The sequence below is a fragment of the Miscanthus floridulus genome, chromosome 15 (assembly GCF_019320115.1).
Source record: "Miscanthus floridulus cultivar M001 chromosome 15, ASM1932011v1, whole genome shotgun sequence".
Classification (NCBI taxonomy): Eukaryota; Viridiplantae; Streptophyta; class Magnoliopsida; order Poales; family Poaceae; genus Miscanthus; species Miscanthus floridulus.
In genome coordinates, this window is record NC_089594.1 from 76,995,676 (window position 1) to 77,001,861 (window position 6,186).

General features: G+C 47.3%; 1 long non-coding RNA gene across 1 annotated transcript; it reads left to right on the forward strand.

Annotated features, from left to right (window-relative positions):
- Positions 1–3,625: 3,625 nt before the first annotated feature.
- LOC136509230 (uncharacterized) lies at positions 3,626–5,929 on the forward strand. The gene is made up of 2 exons (XR_010772279.1): positions 3,626–4,492; positions 5,619–5,929. It is a non-coding gene; the product is annotated as an uncharacterized lncRNA (long non-coding RNA).
- The last annotated feature ends 257 nt before the right edge of the window (positions 5,930–6,186 follow it).

The following is a 6,186-nucleotide window of genomic DNA, read 5'->3' on the forward strand; positions in this document are numbered from 1 at the left end:
TGATGAAAGGAACATAGAGACCGGGCAAGGATATGGTATGGGTATTGGTGGGTGTAACGAGTTGAGTCCTGCGGCCATAGGGCATAGCTTGGTTATATTATTTTTCCTGTCCATGTCGATTGAGGACCGTCCGTTGCTATGGATGGTAGTCCGGTCATAGACTTATTATCCTTAGCACATACTTGCTTATGGGAGTGGAATGACTCATTACGCTCTTATCGAGGGTTCCGGCTGTTTCCGGACCGACTGATTGGAGACGGGGAAAGGTGGAGGTCTAAGCACCATACTGAGACCAGGTCTCAAGTGTGGGGGCTTGGAGTCCAAGTTTGGATAGGGACCTAGACCCCATGACAGGAGTGGAATGGGTTAATCTTGTTTGTGCCTAGGGTACAAGCGAGGCGTGTGTTTCGAGGTACCTAGCTAGGATACATTAGTTCGTAAATTGCTGTATCCATGAGATAGTACGACTTGGCTATGGTCTAGCACCTAGTAAGAACTGGAACATGGAAGATGGTAAATTGGTTCTGATTGCTCAACCCTTGCTTGAAAGTGGAACATGTGCTTACCTAGAATGGTTAGCTAATGAAATAATCATGACTGCTAATTAAACTTGATCTTAAGGACGTACTTCTAGTAATGCTTTTCACAAACAAAAAGAAAACAGCAAACCCATATTGCCTATCATACCCCTTGGAGTCGGGAAACTATTCCCACTAGTCGGGTAAGTCTTGCGAGTACATTGTGTACTCAGGGTTTATTTTACCCTGTTGTAGGTGCAGCTTGAGGAGTAGCTCTTGTGTGGAGGATTCTTCTGGTGGGCATAGACGGATCCTTGTATCGTTTCTGCTAGATGTTTATTTTCATTCCGCTGTTTAATTATCGCACTCTGAACTCAGGTATTGTAATAAATAATTTCCAAGAACTCTTGTTGTATGAAATGAACTAAGTATTGTAAGCTCAAACTCATTATTAGATTCTAGAGGCAAAACGTGGATTGATTCAAGTTCTCCCATGGGGTGTGCTCGATGGAACTGTCCGATGTTGCTAACTTTCGAAGTGCTTAGTGTCTAGTGGAAGATGAGCGCCTACGAAAATGTGTTATTTTGGGTGGTTCTGCCACATCAGACTTGGGCCTTGATTCAAAGCTGGGTTTGGATTCTGGCGCCCCAGCTGCTGACGCCCACGGCCTCTGCCTTGGAATCCACCTCCCCTCAGACCTTGACCCTCAAATCGATTGAAATTCCCCTGCTACGATTGATGTGGAGGTTGATGGAAATGCTGGGGATTGGGAAAGAAACCATACTGAGGGGGAGGCGGATGCGGAAACTATGGCGGCGGTGGGTGTGGTGGCTGCGGTGGTGGGTAGGGGGATATTGGTTCCATCCACCCCCTTTCCACCCCTCCCAGTCCTCCTCGGAACTTCTGGGTCTCGGTCCACGACCTCTACCTCACCCCGCCATAGCTTCTTTGAGAACCTTGCTGAAGCTCTTCTTCCTCCCCTTACCCCAGATGTCTTCAATGAAGTTGAGCTTTGACGGCGGCTTGGTCCATGAATCCCCCTCTCCAACTGGGTAACAATCAATCGCCTGAAAAGATCTCACCTCCCAGAGAGCCTTGTGGATCCAGACAAGGCTCTCTCCCCCTTTGTCTAGAACCCCGGCTTTGGTCGGCTAAGAGTTGTAGATGGAATGAACCATAGCTGTCCCCAAAAGCATTGCATCTCGTCTTCTTCCTCGTCCGGGTACCGGGTTCCGGATCCCCCACCCTACAGTAGGGAGACCCAGGTCTGCCACATCATTGGTGGGGAAGCCGCCACCTGCGTGGCCTATGTGCCTCCACGTCACCCAAATTCCTTGTGGGCGTTGACAGGCGGGCCACTATCCTAAAGAGATGCGTGGGAACATGGGGCGTCCTGCTCTCCTTGATTGGTGTCTCCAGAAGCCAGCTTGTCGGTGGGAAGGCCTTCCTCCTCGGCTTTGCCGCTCGATCGCCCTCTCTCTCACATGTCGGTTCATCCTTTTGTCTTGAATTTCTTGTTCTATGAACGGTCAAAACATTGCCTTTTTCTATAATCAAGTAGGTTAAGCATTCCCATTGATTTTTTTTAATGCATCTTTTTTGTATGGCCTCTTTTTTTTGAACTTACCTGTATGGCCCCAAAATAAAATTTTGTTACTTCTGTGGCCTTCTGTCAACTCTGTTAGGATTTTCTGTTAGGTTCCCCACTTGTAGATACATGAAAAGTCTAAATTGCCCTTCTGTCTTTTGTGCCTGTTTTGCATCGCACCGAACCAAGACCGAGCGTAAACTCCTGACCCGACCGAGACCCCACCGAGCGAGCGAGTGAATGGGGGAGGGTGCGGCCGGTGCTGCCACCAGCCAGGGCACCGCAGCGGGGATTTCACTCGCCGAATCCACCTGATCCAGCTGCGCCTGGACCCGTTCCAACCCTTGGCCGCCATGGTGGAGGCGCCGTCGCTCGACTCATGGAGCGCGCATGGCCGGGGCTGGCCCGACGCGACCTACACCTCCCGTCGCTGGAGATGGCCTGTCTACGCCACGCCAGCATTGTTGAGCCGCCTTTAGCGCCACCACGCTGCCTTTGTCACCGCCACCGTTGTTTAGGGCCATGGCTATACTAGCGAAACCCCTAAGCTGACGTGGGAGACCGACGCGATCTCGCCGGTGCCATCCCCGTCGCCGGCGACCTCAACGCCGGCAAAGTCCGGCCGGTCAAAATTCCACCCCTGCCTTGTCTGGCTGTCGGGTGGGGCCGGGTTGACCCAGGGCCCGGCTGCCAGTCCCCTTAGGGTGTATAGACCGGATGCACCTAGCTTAGATAGTGTTTTCTTTTTTGTTTTAAGTTTATTTTTGTGCAGAACAATTTATGTGTCAACAATTTTTGTGTGAACAATTTGTGTACTATTATATGTGATTTATTTGCGCAATATTACTCCAAATCTGACAAACTAAACTTTGCATTTTTTCGCCAAGGATAAACTCTGCATTTTATTTTTTTGCCGGGGGTATAATGGTCATTTTACCCTGGACTTAATAACATCAAGTGCCAAAAACAAATGAAAGGTCAAAAAAATGAAGAAAATTTCGTTTCAGGGTCATACAAGTAAGTAAAAATAAGGTCATAGGCATTTTTTCTAGAGCCATACAGGTAAAAATCCCTAAAAAGAAAGGAAGATCGGACCAAGCCCATCGTTAGGCACACCTATGGGCAGGGCGACGGGGTGTTTGTGCAGAGACTAATAATAGAAAAAATTCATTTTCTCTTTTCACAAATTCCAGAACTCTGGATACAACTTAAGATAAAAGGTTCTCCAAGCAAGTAAAAAGCTGAAATTTTTTTATAACCACATAATCTCTACTATAATGTATCAATCAAAGTTATACTAGGTCCTAAGAAAATATCCTCCGCTGAGAGCCTCTAACATTGTGCATCCAAGAAATTCGTCTCTATTAAAATTAAAGGCTAATAAAACACCTAAACCAAGCTCCATGTTCATGATTCGATATGTGATGCTAGGCTTCTGACCCCGTGCCCTATCCCACGCCCCCTACACGGCATCCGCAACTAACAACCTAGGATTGAATCCCCAAATAAACGGAAAAAAACTTCCTTCGAAAAAATATTTCCTTCTTCGCGGCGGCCGCTCGCCCAGAAGCTCCGCCAAACTGCCGTCGCGTCGCTGCACGCTGCTGTTCGAGGACGAATTCGATCTCCGGCACATGCGATTCTTGTTTTTTTCACCGAAAAAATGTAGCGATCCGGCGGACATCTACAGCCGATGTGGCCATGTGGGCATGGGGCTGCGTCGAGCGCATGGCCGCGGGTCTCCTCGGCGGCCCCCTCGCCGGTGGCGGCCGCTGGAACACCGCCGTTGCCATCGGGGTCACGGCCGCCGCAGGCCTTGCGCTCATCGCCATTGTCGTCTCTTCCCGCAGGTTGGTCGGTCCCCGCATCCCCCACACCTTTCCCATCCCCGCTGAAGCGCCGAATCAGCGCCCCTCCCCCGACGCAGGCACAACATCCGCAGTCAATGCAACTTTCATCTTTCTCGAGCCCCCTCACAGCCACATCAGCGCCTCTCTCCTAGACGCACACGGTCTCCGATCTCGTGCAAGCCGCCATCGCGTCGCTGCGGGAGAGGCCGGTGTACCTGAGGGCACGAGAGCGACTCCTGCTCCTCAGCTTTAGCCCCGAGGACCAGGACCCGGACCAGGTGCTCGCTGCCGTGGAGGCCACGAGGCGCAACGGAAGGGTGAGGTCGGCTGTGGCTGGGATTAAGCAGAGGAGGAACGGGCAAGGCCTAGGCTGCGTTCGCCGACAGTGAAGCAGAGTCGGTGGGCCGCGTCAGGATGCCGGCCACGGAGTGCGATGCGCAGCACAACTCGAGCCCGGTGTCCGTGCTTGAGGCGCCTAACGATTCATCCACCACCACCACCTCATCTCCTTGGAAGCCCTGCTCGGCTACCTCAGGTTCGTCATGTGCTAGGTGAAGCAGTCTGTCAGAGATGCAGTTACTTTATCATATCATGCATGTATCCATCATGCTTTTCTTTGTACAAATTACTAAGTTCCATGCTTCCCTGTTCTCAAAAAACAAAGAGTCATTCTTGTCTTCTCTGGAATTTCATAGATTGACATCTTATCTTAGCAATGCATTGTCCCTGACCAAACTGAAGCAAGCAACAAGCAACTTAAAAAGGGAGAAGGGAGCTACAGTCAAAGAAGGGCAAAAGAAGTGGCAAGTACCACTTTTGCCCATGATTATAATCTATGTTTGTACTTTGTACTTGCTAATCCCCCATAGTACGTCCAGACATAGGTCAGCTTAGTAAAGGCACTGATTCTTTTCTCATTTCATTCATCAGGAAAGAGCAATGATCAGTGGTATATAGGTTTTGTTCTGAAATTGCTCTTGTTCACTTTCTTAGAACGCTTGGCTATGCATAAACAATATAAGTAACTCTATTTATGCTACCCTTTCTCTATGGAATTCAGATACACTATTTAAGTACATATGTATCATCTTAGAGCTTTGTTGTTGTTGATCTGTGGAAAAAATTAAAATATTTGGAAGGAATCGACCAAGATTGATTTGATTGCCATCTGTGCATTATAGGCTCTGTGAAATGCATTGAGGCATGGTGTATTGGTGTTTATGTGTCCTCGGATGTCAAACCATATATAATTGCTATTGGGTAATTAACCATGTTCCAGTTTTCATGAGTTCGGAGTTTGCAGGTAACCTTAGAATAATTGAATTTTTGGTGGTATACAAATTGTCATTTTACAAAAACTGGACTGGATATGCATTTTTCCTGGTAGAATTTTAGATGCACTAAGGGGATTGTGATATCCTGCTATAGGACAATCTTTTCTGAAATTTAAGGCAGTTCGCGACCGGCTGCTGTTGCAGGTCTGCTATGGTTTCTGCCTGAAGCAAGTATGAAGTGCAGTCTACAACTTAGCCATCAAATATTCTCCATGGAAATTTTACTTTTGTTTAGAATGTCTTCATACAAATTTCAGTTTTTGCTCAGAGTGTTATTATAATTGTCTATTTAAAATTATCTAAATCACATTCATATTTGTGTTTCAGGTTGAAGGTGCTGCCTATGAAAACAAGGACATTGGACATAGAGGGAAGTGACAACGAGGACAAATACTGAAGGAAGATTAGATTGCTCGAAAATGCCTAGAGAACCATGAAACAAGCCGAGCCTTAGTATGTAATTATGTACGGTGTTTGAGAAATATAGTAGTGTGCCCGTGCTAATGCTACAGTTTGTATTTTACTGAGTGAGAAATACAACACTGCATAAGTTATATAGTGTTGAGCCACACTGCAGTGTGCAGTGTTGAGAACTTTATTATTATGCCTTGTTATGCATAAGTATTTTCCGGATTATATACATGGTCATATACAATTGTGTGAAAGTTGAACTACGGAAAAAATATAGTCGTTTGGATGTTTTCATGTGCATTTCTGAAATGAAGCCATGGCGTTAACAAAAAAAAAACACCGATCAGAGTCGGGAGCCCAATTTCGCCTGGACTAGCCTCCTCTCTTCCCTCTCTACCTCCAACTTTGTATTCTTCATGTAATCTGCAGCGTGGAGCTCGAAAAATATAAACAAGTTTGCAGTGAAAGCTTTGGCATCTTGTTA